The sequence below is a fragment of the Bombus terrestris genome, chromosome 13 (genome assembly GCF_910591885.1).
Source record: "Bombus terrestris chromosome 13, iyBomTerr1.2, whole genome shotgun sequence".
Lineage (NCBI taxonomy): Eukaryota > Metazoa > Arthropoda > Insecta > Hymenoptera > Apidae > Bombus > Bombus terrestris.
The window spans coordinates 7,075,197-7,094,403 of NC_063281.1; the positions used below are offsets into that span (position 1 = coordinate 7,075,197).

The window sequence follows — 19,207 nt, forward strand, 5'->3', positions numbered from 1 at the left end:
CAGCATTAGACGCACTTTGCGCCTATTCCTATGTCGATACGGTCGCGAACTACAAGATGGACGCAACGCTAACCTCTCCGCAGGAAAAGTTTTGTTCGCTAAGGAAGCACCTGGTTTGATTCAAAAGCAGCGGCAGAGGATGAGAAGACGTACTTGTATTTTTTTAAGTGAAGAAAATAAAAGCATGTAATATTTTCTCACAGTAGTATCGATACAATGCAGCAATGTACGTAAAATTAACAAATGCGTTGCATTATTACAGTTGGTGTTTATTTACGATGCACATGCAAAAATTGGCAGGCTGTTTGCAGAACAAGTAAGGTAACAGATAATAATTCAATTTCCATTGCATGCAATTGTCTTTTCAATACATCTATATTCGTCTATATTTACTTGACTGTTTCAATGATATTGGATAATGAGGATGATATTAACAGTAAAAAATAATGAATATATATAATATATGTATATGTATGTATAAGAAACATATTCTTGGTATTTTGAATTTCTATTTGCTATTCGTATTTATATTTATCTGTATTCATGTTTCCTTATCGAAATAGCATTGTTTTCAACAAAGGTTGTCAGTATCATTTTAGTGAATGTTATTGTTTTAAAGAATGTTTTAAAGAAATAGAAATTTTCTAATGCATTATAGGTTATACGCTGTAGCAAATAGTTTAACACATAATATTGCGAACTATTTATATAGGATATACGTTACATTATTTAGTATTACTATAGGAAAGATATATAAATGCATAAAAATACTGAACCATTAGTATAAAAATATGGAATGGAACAAAATACTCGAACATAATAAATAAATACAATATAATACACATTGAAGATCGCACACACATTTTATGAACGACAATATGTCTTGCGAATATGATGTTAAGAAATGATGTTCAACAAAGTTACGGCACAAAGATACGAGCTGGTGAGTACAACAGAGGTTAGAGTTTTCGGTAAAAGGGATCATATTTTCTGGTAACGTGATTGTACGTGCCAGTAATAAACAAGATTGGCGAATGGTTGATACAGGGTTAGAGGTGGGGGGCCAATTTTAATATGTACGCCCCCGCAAGCGGTTGCACGTCGGATCTGAGGGGGCGTTCCTACGACCCTTTGTCAACCGACGACGCCGCTGCATCTTATCACGATCAAGGCTCGGGATCTCCCATTCTGCTCTTCCACCTCGTTCAGCCCTCGAGGCCATCCCGGTGCTGCCGCTTGTTCAAGCAAAGACGTTGCCTCGACGTCTCGGTGGCTATAACTTTTTACTTTTTGCACATTGATTTATGTTTCTTTATGCTATGCGACGATACGTTGTCGCGGGTACAGTGTGGATCTCTTAAAATTTAGCCCAAGCATCTGCATCTTGTATCGTGGTGATCTTAGATGCGAGATAAAACAACTGTGTTGGAGTGTTCTTGAATTAATTCTTACACAAATAACAAAATATAACATTGCAAACGTGCCATATATGCGATCTATAGGAACACTAAATAATTAAAGGCAATTTTCAATTTGTATGACTGATGGACGATGCTACTCGAGAAGTTTAATTTCCGACGAAATCTACGTCGGGAAACGATATGGCACCGAAAGTGAAGTACATCCGCCATTAATCTAATATTGCGGTTGCCGCCACCCTCGACTTTGCGTGCTGCACCCTTTCGCGCCGAAGCTTGCTCCCTTCGTACAAATACAAACACTAACACGTCATCATTGTGGACAAGCATCTATACGTGACCATCTATATATCAAGATATCTCGTGTATCTACGTGAACACGGAGGAAAAGGGAACCAATCGGTTCGGTTAACTGGTAACGATAATGCAAAATCAATGTCTGGTATGGTGTACGAGGTGTGACGAGTAAAGTGGATTGCCATCGCACCCCAATGGTTCACCGCAATCTAGAAGAACTTTCTATCAAATTGCAGTTGTTTCTATCGTCAGATACGAAGCTCAAGAAGAGTAGACGAGCAGAGGAGGAGATATCTACTTCATAGTTTTGAAGTCGTTGCATCGAACAATGGGTATGAATGCAAAAATATTGCATATGTATGCAATTCTTTTTTGTATGCGTGACCTAGTGTATCGCATGACCGTTAGCATGCCGTGGTATCGTCGTCGGTTAACCCGCAAAAAGCGGTATCACGCCTGCTTCTAACACTCTACGTCTGATCGGCCAGGTATCTTGCACGCAAGCCTTCGGCGATCGAAACCTTCTCGTGTATTGTTCGTCATGATGGACGTACTGTTTGCATATTATATGAAGTTGGTGGTCACAATTCTTTTCTCTCGCTTAAAAATGGCCACCATTAGGCTGACGATATTTCTGAAGTTTCTCGTTGTGTCAGTAACGATGCTATAATCGATTTATTTTATAAATTAATTGAAACGAGTGCATGAAATATAAGAGTAATGTAATAAGAAGAAACGTAAAATACATGGTTAACTATAATGTCCTATTAAGAGAATATTTTTTAAAAGAATATTACAAATTTACTTTGTATTGGAATTAAATATATAAAAATGCAAAGACATATAAAATCGATATGTTTCGGCTTGTTTAATTATTTAATGGGGCCTCAGATTCGTGTTAACAGGCAGTATATCACTGTCTTCTATATACGGTGTGCATTATCTGCTATCGAGTGTCTCGGATAATGTGCGTTCACTAGTGTGTGAAATGATTATATATACCGTGTATACGAAACTAAATTTACCAGAGAGACGTTGTTACGTAACAAACCATAAATCTCGCAGTCAGTGAGCGTACATAGCTGGAAAATCGTGGTACACTGACTTATTTCAAACGCTGATGCATTTCTATACACTTATATAGAAGATATTCACGCACGTTTATAAGCAAATAGCGTACGTAACACAGTCTCAGCGTCCAAGACTGATGCACCAACGTTATGTTCATCGATGATGTCCTGTCATATGAGTCATGGTGTTTATCTAAGATTACTACAATTTATCAAGGCTGCCACGGGCCCTAGACCATTACAAAGATTCGCAATAACTAACAATTTTATTTGGGCAAACCGGTAAACGGATCAGCCTGGCGTACGATATTCCTTCGCAACTTCTCTCTTTTTCTGTTGTTATCGAAGTGTGCATAGTTATGATCACTTTTGACCAACAAAATATAAGAAACTGTAATGCATGCAGATTGTAATTTATAAGATAAATACTGTGGAAAGTAGGGATAAGAAAACTTGCCGTGGAACGTGGCTCGTCCGACGGCAACCAACCACAGACGACCTGCTTTTTTCTCGAATATTAAATCGCGATACGAAATTACGATCACGCCGCGAAACACTGTTCAAGATGTGTATCTAGATATATATTGAAGTGATCGCGCGAACGGATCGCTGCTCCTGAACCAATTATCGTTGTACAAATATCCACAGAAGCAACTGATGCTTCGGGCATCGAAGATGCAAATAACGCGTCTGCTCAAGATCCAGAGTAGCGACAATATTTGATCGACAATATGCGTAACCATGCATTTAACAGGAACGGATCATTAATTGAAGATTCGTATTAATCGCGCATCGATAAGGTAAATAAATAATTTCGATGCTTGTAGCCGGCAACGATCCTCTTTATTCGTTCTTGAATCGTGTAAATCGTGGACTGTCTGTGAAAAAGTGACGGACCAAACGGAGCGATCATTACTAAACAATAAAAGAGCAATGTAGTAAGTAGAACAAAGCAAACGAAACGAGGAGGGTGGAACGGAAGAGCGGAGTCTCGAAGACGGCTGCTCGAACGCAACTTTGGCCCCCGGCAGGACCATGGTCGGCGAAACACGCGTTCAACAATAAGAAGCATCCAGTGAAGACGAGGAATGGTGGAAAACGAAGGAGAAAGTAACGCCAGAAAGAAAGAGCAAGACAACGTTCGGTTGTGTACGGTATAATTACAGAGGGCAGAGCAGTGGCTAGACCCACTGCAGCAACTTATCGTTGCCTAAGGCGCCAGCATACTCGAAATCGGCGGGACTCGATCCTGTTGCGACTTGGTCCTAATTCGTATTCGTGCCCCAGGTGTAGCAGATAGTATACGTCTCGAAAAACGGCGGAAGGACTGGCAGGAATCTCCTATGTTACGCCCTTCCTCCCTATCTGCGGTTTCCTTCTTATCTCCTTTTAGCAATGCAAATCTCGATGGTTATCAGTAATCCGCATGCTCTATGATTCTAACTAAATTTTAAGAAATAAGGTCACATAATGCTTTAAAGCCTATGAGAAATGCAAGATGCGAGCATTTGTGATTTGACTATAACGTCGATAATATTGGTATTATGATAATTACAAATGAAATATGTGGTTCTAGCTCCTTCTCTTACGTTTGCGAATATCAACTCGTTCGTGTTCGTCGTTTTCTTTATGTAAAGCGTAAGAGATCAGTGGTGGTTTTATTTTTATTCTTACCACAGGAGAGGAGTAGCGACCTCGAATCCTCTAATTTCCTTTAGCCGCAACCACCGATAATTAACGACTATAATCAGGGGGCCAGTTCACGTGACGCAACGAAACGTAACACGGCGCTTCGAGAACCCCCTACGGGTGAGGCGTGTGCATTAAGATGGATATACACCTACCCAATTGCATCCATGTACATATCGTGTATATGTAGAATATATCAACGTGGGCGACGCCGGAGAAAAATGTTCGGGCTTATCAGATGTCGCTAATTAGTTTATGACGAGCTAAGTAAGGAAAATATGCAACGGTGTTTAAACTATCTAAGTGTCATTCACCGGATCGGCTAACGGCTCATAGTAAATTACAGCCACATTAGAGTATATTAAAGTTATTAACTAATTTCAGTGGAAAAGATTCCCAGTGTTAACGAAGATAAACAACGAAGTCTAATTAGAAATTTGGAACAGATCTATGTGAATGCTGCCGTTATTTTACCGCGCGCATGAAGAATCGCTTTTACAGCAGCGTGTTAGTGCAGTCTAAATATTTTGTTCTTATAATTACATGGTGCATGGTTGCGCCATAAATGGAAGACGACAACCTTGTACCAGCCTGCGTGAGAGACTCCGAAGCGCGATTACGTTTCGCGGTCTCGGCTTGCGTGCAGTTTCTTTTTTTCGTGCACTGAACACGGAAAGGAAAGAGTTCTCTGAATGCGACAGAATAATGCAGCCGTGCTATGCAATGCTAAGTACAGAAGATTCAAAGGAAACTTAATAGAACGGATTACCATTTAAATGGAAAGAACTAACATTTGTACCTTATTCGGAATTAAGACCGTTATCTTATCTTAGCTTGGACATATCTATTTCTATTTCATGTGCAAATATATATATATATATCGTATCGTATCGGGAGTGCAATATATAAAAGATAGTGTTATCTAGAATGTCGAAGTCAATGTAAAATTCGATAGCGTTATTAGCCAAAATTGTTTTTACTTTTTGGAACGGAACGATCGAGCAAAGGACACATACATCTTGCTGGAATAGTACGCACCACGTGAGCAAAGATTATCCACTTTTGCGGTAATTTGTGGCTGTTGATGCGCATGCTGTATCGCGCAAGATGGCCGCCAACTCGCGATCGCTGATTGGCGATGGCGGAGCGGGTTATTTGACCGGCGGTTGGTGGTTCCAGCACTGCCTGGTGCGAGTAATTTTGATCGTGATTATACTAATTTCATAGTATGCCCCTTCTCGGTGGCTTAAGCATTGGGTGAGTTCACACGAGCAGCAGTACAGGGCAAGAGTTGCCGTGCTAGCGAAATCGAACATCATTTGTAAGATTCCTTTCGACGTGTGTCAAAGTGATTTTGTGTTTTCGAATCTACGCCAGGTTATGGATAACAGTTCGCAGAAAATTTCATGTTGGTAAGTGTATTGTACTTTTTCTGATAAACCGACAGCTTTTTTAGCCATAACGATTCAGCGTGCACGCGATAACGATGTCATGATGCATAAACCACGATTACTTTTACAGGCTTACATACGTACTGCGAATTGCTTCATTTGATACAACTGTATCGTACATTAAACGTTTGCATGTAATATTTCATATATGATATGTCGCACACGCTGGCTACGTTAAAAATACGATATACGTTTTTAAAATATGTTTCACAATATATTTTTTTAGGAGAGAAAAAGATACGCTGATCGTGTGAAGCCGCCTCAGCTATTGTTATTAGCGTCAGTTATATTGAACCATAATTGTTCCATGTTGTTAGTGCGGCGTATTCACGGGCAAAAGGCCCCCGTTTTACTTTCCTCTTTTCCCGCCCCTCTTCTTCCCTTTCTGTCTCTAACATTTTCTATCTTCGTCTCTTTCTCTGTTACTTCTTCTATCTGCCTTTTACGCTCTTGTTCGCTCATTGCCTCTCTCCTCCCTGTGGCCAGCGAGTGGAGCATCGCCGCCACGGCGGTGGGGGCTAAATTACCACAATTTTGTACTTTTTATACCGCGAGGGAAAAAAAGAGGATAATTTTTGGTGGAAACGCAACAATTTTATCGGCCGTTGTTATGTGAGATCAGTTGGTGTCTACTGCCGCTACGCGTTACACCTGCCTGTCTTGTGTGCTCCGCTCTGGACTATGGATCAGCGGGTTCTGTTCCCTTTGTCACCTTATTTCCATCTAAATCCACGTTGTTTTGGTTCCGAGACGAATAACTCAGTGTCCCCCTTTCGATCTATCAAGAGTCATTTATATCGCCGCCATTTTGCTGACCTTGACTAAGGTTTCCTCGAACTCCACGTTGCCAATACTTTCTATTTTTTATTTTTCATGTATAAAAGTGACAGTTAACGATGACAGTGCATATGTCAAAGTGTAGCTTCTAGTGTTTTCGAAAAATTGTGTATCTTTACTATCTTGACACTAATTTCTCATATAAGTGATACACCATGTATTAAAATGCATAGTGTGATTGTGAATGGCCGCCATTTTGGTGCACACAATTCTTTCCCCCGAGGAATTCTGAATAGTGATATGTAAGTGAATAGAAGTTCGTGTTGAAGTAGAAGATTCGTTGAAAACGATGATCTCATCAAGATATTGGATTTTCTTCTATTAGTACAATGATTTTCTTATAAGAAAAACGATAAAATACCGCAAGATATTTAAGTTATGAATCACGTCAGGGAAAAGTCGTATGGACAAATCTTTGATTCGATGTCTAAGTTTGATATAGTAACTTTTCTTGCGAAAAATGAAATTTGGATGGAAGCAATATTGTTAATAAATATCTCAAAATAATTAATGGTATATATTAATTGAAAGATGGTAAAATATTAACATACGCGATTTATATTCTAACCATTAACTACTGCGCAAAAAAATATTCTTCGTTTTGCTTTATCCTTCAGATAAATTCCTCTACTCCTCCAACATGCCGCTGGCCAGGCATCACTGTCACGGGAGATTTATACTCCTTGAAAACTACATGCTTGCACGTGCACACAATGCTGCTCACTTTGTGCATAAAACACTTGTTTCTTTATTTATCTAATTGTCGTTGGTCTTCTCAACGAAACATGTTTCGAACACATTTTGTACCCAGGACTGGCGGTTACTGTTATTTAAATAAACAGATTAATTTATCCAAATATTCCTTAACGAGGTTTCTTCAAAATTCTTTTCTGTCGTGTTATTTAGAAAGAATGTTCTTCAATCTACGATTGTAAACTTGCAGCTAGCATCGCAGAATAATGTTTTACCTGGTATAGAACTTGTAGATTCGCTAAGTGGAAACGGATTTTCTGTTTCTTGCGGTTCCTCGTGCGGATCGTGGAATTGTTAAAGCCGTCGGATCCTTATTGATGCCGACGATATCTATCGCTCCCGGGCTTGCTGGACCAACGTTGAAAAAGGGGAAGAAAGAGGCAATAAAACTGCAAGGGCGAAAAGGACGGAGGTAAATAACGGTGGAGAAGGCGTGGTTGGCGCGATGCGGCGCCCTCAAAGCACGATCGCCCCTCGAGGGTACATCTTTTAAGAGTTCGAGGTACGAGGACCGTCGAAACTGGGAGCCCTCGAGATAAGATCCTCCTAGTTATCGAACGGACTCCCGTTCACGATCGATGTACCAAAACCCATCCACGGTTTTTGATATACCCGCAGGCGAATCGATCCTTCCACCTTTTGATTTCATTGTGTCTCAGAAATGTGGCCTTCATCACCCACAAGGACGCTTCTTCCAAAAATCGTTTAGTGTGCGTCGGTAGCTTCTTCTTCGAACCTCCTTCAACATCGTCGCGTCGCATCGAAATATTCGCAATCCAATATTCGCAGTTCTTGTACTTATCCGACGGCTAGAAGCTACCGTGAAGTTAGTTCTCTTTCATTTCTACAACGAATTTAACGTGGAAAGAATAGAAGGAAAGAACGAAGTAAATTATTCATCTAGTAAAGTCAGTAGGATATCTTGATGTTCCACTTCTAGGAAATCAGAAGGAACATTTGGTAATTCTTGAGGAAACATTCGTGCAAATGGGCACCTTTGAATTAGACCAGTAAGAGAGGCACTAATGACGATACGATGACCCCAAGCTGTGGAAACAAAGACCGAGATGTAAGAATGGTAGAACATACATCGTTTAAGACGTCGGTAATTACAGACTCTGTTCTATCTCGTGGGACAGCCGCGGCAGATGTGGATAATGATAGCCTAAATGTGCCGATGTGTCCCACTTCACGGAAGACGCATTCAGCTTTCTAGGATTTTGTCCTCCTCGATCAAAATTTCGATCGAATAATCGGTATAAACGCATCATGAATAGAATAATAAGAAGAACGATTCGCAACTCAAGAAATTTAGTTTATTAAATGCATCAAGCAATGCAGACAATTTTTAGAATTATGATACTAATTTGCTGGGTCGAATTCTTGGAATAAATTATTAACTTCATAAAATTTTTAATCTAGAAGCCCCATCTACATGCAGATTTATCAAACTGTTTCGTATCTCACGATGTTTCGTAGCTACTCCCAACCAATTTCTTTCCTTAAGGACATTGATCCGCCGTTCGACGTGAACGAGACACGCTCTGCGCTCTTTCAAGTCTTTAATTACTAAAGAATTTTACGAGCCGCAGCGTCCATCTCTGTTATATATTTGTCCAAGCCCACCGGAAGTTCCAGCTAATTGCTTATCTGCTAATTTGTAACTTTACCTATTAAGTAATATTATAGATCAGTCTTGCAATAGCTTCTGGTATGCTATATCTTCCACTCTTTGATAAATGCCGATGCAATGTCATTTTCTCCACATTTATATTCTATGTTGAAAATTGTTTAATTCCAAAGTTCAAATGGTTTCGTTTCTCTTTCCAATGTCTGACATTTCACGCTTTCTCTACTCTTGCGCCACGGATATTGGAATTGAAACGACTAATCAAATCTGCAAGTGGCGCAAGTTTAAAGTTTTTCCTCGCTAATAGATTACATTGTAGACGTGTCGATGGTGGTTCTGTGTGAGAATAGAGGAGGTTTAATGTTTACCCTCGTCTTGTTCGCGGATTGGATAATTGTATCAAACTTGATCTGATGGGAACAACGTAATTCGAGGTTGTTGAGTGTAATCTTGGCACCATACACTAATCATGACAAAACAATAGATACTATGCTTCGGTGTAATAATTATGTTATCGATTCGACAATTGCGCACGCGGGAACTTTTTATTCCTCGGCACACTTTATTCAATCGTGAAACATTCTACTTCAACACGGTAGTACAAATCTTTCACGCTTGGCGATATGTCCAAAGTAATCAGAAGTACCAGGAACTAAATTCAAATTCTTCGTAAAACCTAATTCAGAGATACAACTATAATATAACAATTCAATCCTCCCTTCTTTCCAAAATAATCCTTCGATGCGGAAGATTTACCGCGTCATAGATTATTCCTATGGACCATTTCTCCAAGCAACTGTCGTATCTAGATACCAAGCTGTAAAACTTAACACGTTAGAACGAAGAAGGATGCTCGAGGCAGTTAGGTCAACGCGATGCTCGAACCGTGAGTGTCTCAGAGGTCCATTTTCGAGGTCACAGCCGGCTGTCTTTTTCGCGGTGGATCATGGATGGAGAGCGGATCGCATAAGCCAGCTACACGAGCCAGGACCGCGTAATAACACGGCAGCACGAAACAAACCGACGAATTAGGTACTATCGGGTTCTGCGAAAGCGGTCGACAGACGGACGTAGCAGAACGGACGGATGGACAGACAGCTAGCGCAAGGGCCCAGCGTGGCGAAGAACGAGGAACTGTTGAGGGGGGCATTCGAGGATGGGGAAAGAAGGGAAGTCTCGAAAGGGCCTGGCCTCGTGCAATTACGGGGCCCCGGCAACCCCGACATTATCCCCAATTATCCGTGTGCGTTTTGAGGTTAGGTTTTCGGGGCCCCTCCGGGCCAAGAGGCGCGCGAGAGCCACCGCGAGGCGTCGCGACCCAAACGTCCACGTAAACCCCTAAAGAAACAGGAGACAAAGAGTAGTAGGGGCGAACTCGATGGAATGAGACTTTCGGTGTATATATACAAACCGATCTATTATATGGCGTCTGGCGTCAGACACAAATCGATCCGGCACGTTTCGGTTTTCTGGGTTGTATGCTTTCTCGCGAACTGCACGACCGCAAGGCATGCGACCAATTCGCCGTGAAGGGTTGATGCATGGTTATTTCCGTGACCGCAGATCGGATACCACCGATGCAATCACGATGGAAGGAAGTTGAGTGGTAATGAGAGTCAAGAGAAAACCGTTAGAGACGAATTTTCATCATAGAAAGGCCGAATTCGTTCTTTTGAACGTAAAATGAATACTCCTTCCGTGTATTAAATACTTGTAATTACGATCGTAGGTGTTAGATTAAGTGAACAGTGTTCAGTGAACTTTCGCGATTAGAGTGTAAGACACGCCGTCTCGGTCTTGTGTGTAATTAGAAATACCCTTCGCGGTACGTGATACCTAGCATTAACCGTTCCATCGAAGCGAAAGCGAAACCAAATAATATATTCATAACTGCCCAACCGAAACGGTCTAACCACGGTATAGTTTACCCTAGACTGACAAGAACACCTTGGTTTCGTTCGAAGGGCGTAGTTCTTCGCGGTATCTGCTAACCTTTCACTGATCGTTGTTACGATCTAAAGCACTTGGATAGTAGAAAGGGCGAGGGACGATAGAACGATGAAAATAGGGCAGTTTCGAGGACTCGGGCGGACCTCGTGTCGGTTGGCGTGCTGGAAAAGATTTACAGTCTCCGCACCGGAAAGGGTACCGAGAGGGCGGTTGGTGGAAGAATGGTTTCCGGCGATAGCTTCTAGCTTTAGAAACTACACCTACACCCAGGTCGATACGCGTGCCAGCTTGAAATAGCAGTGATAACTAACTGACGCAAATTTTAGTTTAAATTTGAACACTGTACAGATATTTTATCAATTTAGATCAGAAAATAGAAACAAAGATCTTCGAAACTTTATAAATAGATAATTCGTAGAATTTACCTTTTTGTCATAAAGAATAGATGGTAGTTTTCTTTGATTTCAGTTTTCTCCCTTTTTGTCCTTTGAATCACGTATTAGGTACCATTGGTACGTTTCTCGCATATGCATAATAATTCGTCATTGCATTCTGAAGTTACACCTTTCGAATACAATTTTCATAATGATATGCGAAATGTCTGTGGTATTCACAGTCTGTTGCGTGGCTCCACCTGGCGTACAGAATGAAATAAGGTACCAGCTGACCAATCCACCTAATATTATATGCTTTCCACCTCATATTCTTTCTTCTCAAAGTGAATATTTTCTTTCAGAAGCGTTGAATTACGTACTTTTACCGCAATTGCACTTGACTTTGATATCTCACGTTCGTGTCTTCCCTCCACCGCCTATCTTCTGCTTCTTGTTAAAAACAAAAGAATCGTTCTACCATGTTACTTACTAAAAGACAAATTTCTCTTAGCAAGAAAATCACTACTTGCTCTTCCTTAGTTTCTATACTCGGCTGAGACCTAGTCTACGTTAGAAAATCATCACCATAGACAGCTTACATTTATGAATGAGGCAACGACATGCAAATTTTTCCATCACGCTTTAAAGCGGAACTTCATGCTTCTAATTGAGGAAAGTACCGAGTTAGTTTGAACGTGGTTGATTTCTCACGCAAATTTCCGCATGTAGAAGGAGTCGCGAGGCCGCGCGCGTTTCTATGCAATGAATCTCGACTGGTTTCCCGAGCGCGTAAGGTCTCGAAATATCACGTTGGCCGGCTCTATAGTTCGGTGCCTATCAATCACTTGGCGCATGGTCCGGCAATAAGACTTCTCGAAGGAGGGAGCTATTATCCTGCCAGACTCTGGTGATGCACGACCTCCAAGCCGACGCTGGACCTTAAGCTGCCGTTGAACGATCGTCCGCCGCACGAAAATTCCGCGACCGCATACAAACCAGCAGAAATAAAATGGCGATCAGCCGAAGAAAATTCGTTCCTGTCACCCAGAAGCTCGCTCTATGTGCGAAGATTTACTTTCAGCAATTTAAAAATGTCCTCGTTGATTTATTTTATTAAGTTGTGCCGTTTAACACGGCAGGGAAATAGAAAGCAAACGATCGAACACGGTCGCCGAAATGTAAAATATCAAAGAAGTACAAAGGCACGAGTATGAAAACGTAATAGCGCGTGTAAATCATGGATCGATGAAAAAGTAGCATAGCCTCGACGAGGGGAAGAGAGAATTATGACGCCAGGAAGCTGTACGTCCGTGTTTTATCTCGGACAGAATGGTATAATGAAAAATCGGGCAGTACACGTAAGTTAAGGCCTACTCGAGAAAGAAAGATCGAGCTCGTTCGCCTCTTGAATATTCATTAATCGTGGCTTGGCTATAAGTATACTGACAGGGTTGAAGGATCGAGCAGGAAGAGAGATTTTCTATTAGGGAATGATTGTATGGAATAGCAATCGTTAAGGTGGACATGATTCTTCGTGTTTTGTATCATAAAGAACTATAAAAAAGAGAATTTGACGCTTCTTTGATAAAATATAATACCGCGTGAACATAATGAAGGATATCCTGTGTTTCCTTTGTGAAATCTCTTAGAAATTCACGCCGTGTCTTCTCCAATGAGACTAATGAAATTATCGCAAGTGTTAGAGGAGATTAACCCCGGAACGAAGTTAGATCGCGTGATTCGTGAATTCCCTGCGGTTGAGCTGAGACTTCGTTCCTTTCTCATTCGTGACAACAGAGCTGCTGCGATGCACGTGTACTCCGTGATACAGAAAAATTATCCAGGCAACGTCTGTTCGCGTTATGCGCTAAAGTATCCCCACGTAATACGCACGCTACTGTCTACATACATTCAACTTTTCCTCCCTTGTGGGTTCGTACACGTCTAGGTAACACGCGATCTCAAAGGATGAGAACAGATACTACTTTTACGATTTCAAGTTGAGATTTCATTGAAAACTTACTTTGTAGAAGTACATAAACATATGGAGAACGATATTTATCGAAGAATTATTCAGTATCTAATGGAATACGGAAAAATAGGTGACACAAAATCTTCGTACGCGGTACAAGCTGTGCGTACTTTGAACGTGTTACGGCGGATTTGAGATGGGTGTAATCGCTTACGAAATGACATGCAAATGCAATGGGCATCCAAGGCGAGTCTGGTTTTTCAGGGCGTTACCCTCGGAAATTCTGGTCGGTTGGTTGGTCGATGGTGAACGTTGAGGGCGGCGCATCTGTCGGCGGAAGATTTATATCCCGAGGCCGAAGTTCCTCCACGGAGTTACCCGTTGCGATGTTACCTGACATTAGGCACGCCAACACGAAATACTTTCGGGTATCGTTCAGCCCCTTTACTATATCAATAATTGAAGTACTAAGTTATTAACTAATTGGAACCACTTCGTAGACAAATTAAGCGTGAAACGCTTGTCCAAATATAATTACCGTAACGGTTATTCACCTTTTTTGTTATAAAATTAAAATTTAGATCCTTTTCATGTTACCAAATACTTTTTAGAAATGTATCTTTAATTGTGTCTGTATTCACACTTGTCTGTATATCATATTTATATACTTTTATCGATGAAGGACGAAGTAAGGAGTTATAAGTGATGATACTAACGACGCACGAAGGGATGAAATTCATCTATGAAGACTCGATAGAATAGCATCGCTGATGATCAACCACTTTTATGACCATGACGCCGAGGTTACCGAGTCCAGGCTCAAAATGGAGGACCTCTCCGACACGGCGAGAAAACGATGCGCTGCGGCGCGATTATACTCGGCTGCGAGGGCCGTCCGGTCTATCAAAACCCGCTCGGCTATACATCAATGCCATCTATACGTATAATTTCGATGTCGACTGCCACTCGTTTTATTTTCCGCGTGCAAAAGCGAAGGCGTACGCAGTATGATTTGAGGTTAGGTTGACCGGCATTGATGATGCGCGTACTTTTAGCGATTCCATTCGATTGTATCTCGTTTGTCGGTTTCGACGGCGCAACATTTAGTTTTACGAAAATCTTGCTGCTAGCGAGTCTCGATGGAAAATACACGTTTCGAAAGGTTGAATATAATCTTTATCCTTTGTGTACTTAACCAACCAACGATGATGCGCTTACTTACCTAGCACAAAGTCATCGTGCGTATGATGAAAATGCGCAACGCGTATCAAATCGGCGTATCTTTCTCTCGTTAGGCGGCGGCCAATATTGGTACACGATAAATCGTTAGTTAACGTAGCGAGACGCTAAAGAAGATGCACGGTAATATTGGCAGTTAAATGACACGGTATTATCCGAAGTAATAAATGTCACAATGCAGTGTAATGACTCTGTAATTTTGGTCACTTAACCGACGTTATACCATCAGTTATAGACATGCGAGCGCCACGTTGTCGATCTTCATTTACTCGTGTGGTAACAGGTTGGCCAGATAACGCGCGATATTTATTGCATTTTCCACTTAGATACGAGGTGTTGCCTGATGTATCTTACTCGTCGTCGGACATTTTCGTAATCCATCATGCGCAACAGAATACGCGGACGCGTTTCACGAGTACATTCGTGGTCGGGCAGGGGGGCAGGGGCCACGGAATCGCTCTTTTATTGCATGCCTTCGTATTTCTTTCTCAGCCTGCTTTCTCAAGCTGACACTTAGGAATTAACAGATCGCTCGGTGGCAATTAAACCCCCCAAAGTCTAACTCTCTACTCGCTGGTTCCCATGGTTGCACTATGCGCCTCGGCTCTTTGGACGGCGAAAAAAAGACCGCGCCGAAATGAAGGAAACATGGGGATTCGAAGAGGTTAAGGAGGGAAGGGAGGGTTGGGAGAGGAGGAAGACAGACATCATCGACAACCCTGGCGAACGGGGTACGTGAAGTTCCTCTGGTTGCGCCGGGGTCGTGAGAGCAGCGAGAAAAAAGGCCCAAGAGAAAAGAAAAAGCAGGCCAGAAAAGATACTGCTCCGTTGTGGAGGGCAATATTTACGAGAAGGGTTGGGTTCTGCGAGTTCCAACCATGGGACGTAATTGCACCGGCAGACTACTCTGATTTATTGGGTTATTACAGATCCTGCGTAAGAAAAGTTCGACCCGCGTGGTGTATGGATTTCTCAACCGTTTCGCTATCTTTGTGGTTATTCAAGATGGCGTGGGAGTATGGAACAAGAAAAACAGATTATTTTATATACTATCGTATGAGATAATTTTCATCTTTCTCAAGTTGTAGTTAGAATACAAAAATAAAAATTGTATGTTGTATGAGAAATGCTAAGAGTTGGCGTTAGGTTGGTTTTAGTCCGTTATCATTGATCGCGTGCTTGTTTTCAAACGCTGATTGTTCCGGGTTGTTGACGAGAAATGACGGTCGATATTTTCCGTAATACGTTTATACAATGCGATTTTGCGTTTGAACGACAGACTGCGGTTGGTAAAGTTCTGTTACAGGACTGTAGAACCCTAGCGATTGAAAAGCACACGGAAGAAATATAATAAGGTCCATATATTTTAGTTTCTAACATTATGTTACGTGGTAGTTAAACAAATGTTTTGATATGAAATAATTATAAGAGGGAAAACTTGATAAATTCGAAGATATGTCTTCTAGAAATAAATAATCAATTCACGTTGTTTCATAAAAAACGAGTAATCTTACTTTGGTTATGTGAGTAATTCAATTTTAGTATGCACGAGCAATACTATTAATATTTTCGAAATGTTTAAGAAAGTAACAAAAACACATATTCAGCCCCAAAATCAAATGAAAAATTAACGATATATTGAATTTTGTAATTGCTTTTCTATAAAACACAGGAAATGTATCTTGTCATGTGTTTCATCCACAGCCATTAATTTCATTATTCTTAAAAGGCGACGATTCTTCTTATCGTAATGCGATACACCTATGATAGCATTTTGTCTAAAACTTTGATTGTTTCGAAAAAGCCAGTTAGTGCGGATTAGAAGATAAGTTGATAATATAAAAAAATAACATCAGGCTTTCAGAAACCTATGTAGAAAGTCCGAAGCTCTAAAATTTCATTCAAGTCCATTCTAGATCGAATTGCTTTTTTGTTTTGACGTTAGGCGATAAATCTCGAAACTAGTGGGCCTTGGGGTACCAAAAAAAAAAAATATAAAAAAAATGAAATGAAAAAAAATCAGGATGCGAAAACGAGAGATGCATTTTACCAATAGATTTACGAGCCTATCCATCCTTGTAGCACGCACTTGCTGCACATATTCTCGAGAAAAGCTCGCCCCTGTATGTGTGCATTATACGTATATAAATATATCTAGGATTCCAGAAGAACGGTTCATTATTATAAGCCAGGAGGCGTAATTGTTTCCAAGGAACCGTCATGGCGAAGACCTTGCCTGGGAACGTCGAAGTGTTGGCAACCTTCTACAGGACGTTCCATCGATAGCGCCGCTAGTCACGACCATTCTACGTCTACCGATTCTAATACTCCGTTCGATGCGGTGGTACCGCGAACTTTCAGATTTCCACCGACGGGTCTGTCGGCGTGCTATGGTATACAAAGATGGTGTATGAATAAACTTGCGGATACGTGTATCGTAGCGAGCGTGTGTCGGTGTAGATCGAGATTAGATAAATTACAATTCGCCGTTGGCTTGATAGTCTGCGGTAAAATATAGAATTGAAAATTAGAAGTAACATTTTTTCCTTTTCGTGCGCGCATGAAAATAGCGTGCACGCGCGCCTACGGTCACTCAGTTTCATAAGATCACCGTTAGAACTTGCCTGATATTGTTCCTTCTGTTTCAGGTGTTCGTCATTCGTGAGCTCATGACGCATTCTTGATGGCGTTCTTCAGGATCTGACGACGAACCAAGAGGAAATGATAGCCGTATTGATTCGATGTTTTTGAATTTATCTAATAATAAACGTGTATATCTCTACCTTTTTCTCGTACCTACGATGTTTATCATTATCGACTGGAAGATTTTTCCGAGGTTGTCTTTTCCGGTTCTTCTAGTTTACATATTCGAAAAACGGAAAAGGCACAGAAAATGTAATGAATACTGGACAAAAAATTTGGCCGCGAACGCTGAATAACGGCAATCTAGTTTAATCTTGGCACGCCCATTACACACTGCACCGCGAACCTATTACATCATGATCGCACTAGATAGGGAGTCTATCTATAACGAACCCTGATTCTGTGCCTACCTGTGATACGTATAAGGTACAATTAAAATTCGAAAAAATTCCTGGAAACCAGTTTCAGCCTGGTTGAAATATTTCGCTACGGGGTGGCCACCCAGCAATGTCGATTCAGGATGATCACATTTAATTACCGATTTCTAGTTATTCATCCAAATTTTCTATTCGTCGGCGATCGATGATTTATTTGGTTTCCCAACCGATCAAATTAATCGATCGTGTGCGAATAGCGCGTAAGATATATGAGAGATACGTACTCACCATATGATCACGACAATTGTCAGGCTCGTGATAATAAAGTAAACAAATTAGCTGATACAGGCTGATATCCACGGAAGCGAGTGCATATATGTATAAATTATTATTCACGCAGTTCAATTTTGCGATCAACATGAACTGGCCATATTCTAAGGTGGATGTTTACGATTTAACTTGCTGAACGTCAATTTGTGCCTAGAAGGGTGAATTTTATTTTTGTAAGTACCACGCGTTTTACAATGTATATAGGTGTATGGCGTGAAACAATATGATCGCACGCGAGTGCTGAGTGCTCGTGACTGATGTCTTCATGTACCGACTCCATTGTTGCGTCCATAGTCATTGTAATTTTCGCTTCACGCCAGAAAAATCAATAATCGATAGCTTGGTAATAACGCCGTCGTGTTTCCCGGAATGGAATATTACTCGTTCGGCTGCATTCGCAGTCGGAGAATATATTTTCCCATTTTCACATCGTAAACAGGTCTCGTTGGCAAATCGTCGGTTGAGACCACATATATAGTGGCTTGATTCCATATTGCTTCTTGGAAACCAATTTTCTCCCACGAACGCAACGTGTTACATTACACGTGGAAATAATTTATCGATTACTTTCGTATTTTACACTGTCGCGAATTTGAGCAACGACGGCCATACCGAACCGCGAGACACGGGGGGCATGGCCACCATTTTGAAAGATGGTGCATCCTGCAAGCCGTGCAACCTACACCCACGCAAAGGTAAGGCCGTTGAGAAAACTCAGACTACTACAACCACCCACGTTTGATTCCCATTGGCCGAGCCGTCCTCACCCATAAGATACCACACCACCCACGGCCTACGGACCCCGTGCAGGTCACTGCCAGTTCTCTACAGGGTGTCCCTAATATACAAACTTCAAATACTCTTGAGACTGGCCCATTAAACACGACCAAATGATTGCGGAAATGCATCATACCCGAAGAAAGTTATCGAGAAAGTCTACATCAGAAAATGCGATCAAAAATATCCGTGAGAAAACAAAACTTAAACTTCAAGGAGTTTGGCAAATTTGACGAGTACAGATTGAATTCGGTTGAATCAGTTGCCGATATGAAAATTCTAGTTGGCGAAATTTTTTTCAATACACGTGCTAGACGCACACTTAGCGAGAGGGAATAGGAAGAGAAGATCGAGGAGCCCTCGACACGACTTTGCCGGCGCTCGGATTACAGTGGGTTAG

General features: G+C 41.2%; 2 long non-coding RNA genes across 4 annotated transcripts in view; both read left to right on the plus strand.

Annotated features, from left to right (window-relative positions):
* The first annotated feature begins 37 nt into the window (after positions 1-37).
* LOC105666383 overlaps positions 38-19,207 on the plus strand; it is a 77,462-nt gene continuing 58,292 nt past the window's right edge. Inside the window, exons 1-2 of one of the 3 annotated variants that reach the window (XR_007226129.1) lie at positions 38-186; positions 263-321. This is a non-coding gene — a long non-coding RNA (uncharacterized LOC105666383). The remainder of the gene's footprint in view (positions 187-262; positions 322-19,207) is intronic. The other 2 variants (XR_007226130.1, XR_007226131.1) reach the window with 2 other exon arrangements.
* Positions 5,050-17,475, plus strand: LOC125386187. The gene is made up of 2 exons (XR_007226141.1): positions 5,050-5,886; positions 17,329-17,475. It is a non-coding gene; the product is annotated as an uncharacterized LOC125386187 (long non-coding RNA).